Below are 242 nucleotides of genomic sequence, written 5' to 3'. Positions count from 1 at the left end.
GCTGCGTCTGCTGCTGCTGCTGCTGCTGCTGCTGCGGGCCCCGCTGCTGCTGCTGCTGCGGGCCTGCAGGGCGCGCTGCAGCGCACCCAGGCCGCGCTGCGCCACAGGGGCCAGGGGGGCCTCGTGGCAGCACTTGCATGCAGAGGAAACCCAAATGCTGCGGCAGGTCTCGTGCTGCTGCGGCAGCTGCTGCTGCTGCTGCAGGAGTGCGCGGGGCGCGCGGCTGCGCCGGGGGCGCCGCT

The sequence above is a fragment of the Eimeria tenella genome, genomic scaffold, assembly GCF_000499545.2.
Source record: "Eimeria tenella Houghton genomic scaffold, Eth_scaff2892, whole genome shotgun sequence".
Taxonomy (NCBI): Eukaryota; Apicomplexa; class Conoidasida; order Eucoccidiorida; family Eimeriidae; genus Eimeria; species Eimeria tenella.
This window is presented reverse-complemented; position numbering follows the sequence as displayed.